Here is a 1,643-nt window from a genome sequence, read left to right as displayed (position 1 = left end):
AGACCTCACTGACACAACCCTCCCTTCCCCCTTGAGATAGGAAGAAAGTTTAAGCCACCAAAACTTTTCTTCCACCCCTCTCTGGAGAGCCTCAACCAATTAGGCCTTAATGAGCTGGACTTGGTCTGGAGCTAAGCTCCCAGGAGTCTCTGGGCTTGGGCCAGCCGCAAGGGTCCAATTACCCTTGTGGGAGCAGGCAACTAGAGACTGGAGTGATGTATGGTCACACCTGTGGCCTGGCACCTCAGAGCTAGCCCATCCCCTGACACCCTACCTGGCCCCAGCTGCCTGACCAACTTTTAATGGGTAGAAACGGCTATTTCTCTCACTTAATTATATGACCCAGTGGGCCCTGGCTACCCAGTTGCACCAGAGCTGGGCTTCCCCTAAGGAGCCAGAGTTGTTTTTCAAAGTTCAACTTAGCAGTAATTTAGGTTCATATGCCATCCAATTAAATCAGTCACAATACACAAAACATCAGATCAGAAAGGGACCTTAGAAACCACTTTAATTATAGAATCAACAGAATTAGAGCCAGAGGGAAACTTAGAGAACAACCAGTCCAATCCCTTCATTTTACAGAAGAGGAAACTGAGCCTCACACAGAGAAAACTGACTTTTTACATTGTGTTAAATGGTGGCTGCAGGAAGTATTCAAACCCAAGTCCTCTGCCTCCAAATGTCTTCCAATGACACCTCATTATAAATAAAATGACCTGCCCAAAGCAATCAACATTGACTAAGTGCCTGCTGTAAGCAGGGCCCCTGTACTTAACCCTGAGATATAGGGAAGGTACACAAAATTTATTTAAGATAAATGATCATAATAAACAGATCTACATGAGAAGGGCATCAGAGAAATACAAAGTACTATGTGAAGTCTGAGGTATAAGATTGTTCCCCATCCTGACAGAACCAAGGGAGGCTTCCCAGAGGAGGTAGCATTTTACAGATGGCTAGAAATTCAACATGCAAGGATAAGTAGGATAGGAAATCCAGGACTAGGGAAACACTTGAACTAAGACTTAGCAAGGTATGTTCAAGGGAAGAAACGCTTTTCTAGTCTGAATAGAGCATAGAATGCATGGGGGAGTATAATACAAGATAAGCCTCGAAAGGTAGGCTAGTGCCAGGTTATGTAAGGCCTTGAATGTTAGGCATGAACTTTACTGAGAGATAATAGGGAGCCACTGATACCACTGAGCAAAAGAGGAATGTGACCAAAATTATGGGTAAGAAGGATTATTCTGGAAGTAATTATGGAAAAGGAGAGAGTAAAGGAATTTAAAGGAGCCTATGCCCCAGGCTCTAGCAATCAGAATCCATTTTAAGGTACTAGCCTAAATAAAAGAAATATAAAAAAAAGAGACAGATGTGAGAGAGGATACAGAAAGAGAATTTAATAGGACCTGGCAAATGAAGGGATGAAAGAAAGGGAGGAGTCCAAAGTAACCTCATGATAATGGATACTGGGGAAAAGGTTGTGCTAGCCACAAAACTAGAAAAAGGAGAAGGGTGTAAGCTCAAACCCACCTTCAGTATCTTTGCCAAATAATCTTTGAAACTGAGTTCATTATGTGTCAGCTTTTTTTTTTAAGATTGAGTCCCTATCTCACTGAAGTTGGAACTTCAGGGGCTACTCA

Source organism: Dromiciops gliroides, chromosome 3 (assembly GCF_019393635.1).
Source record: "Dromiciops gliroides isolate mDroGli1 chromosome 3, mDroGli1.pri, whole genome shotgun sequence".
NCBI lineage: Eukaryota > Metazoa > Chordata > Mammalia > Microbiotheria > Microbiotheriidae > Dromiciops > Dromiciops gliroides.
Note: the sequence above shows the minus strand (reverse complement) of the source record.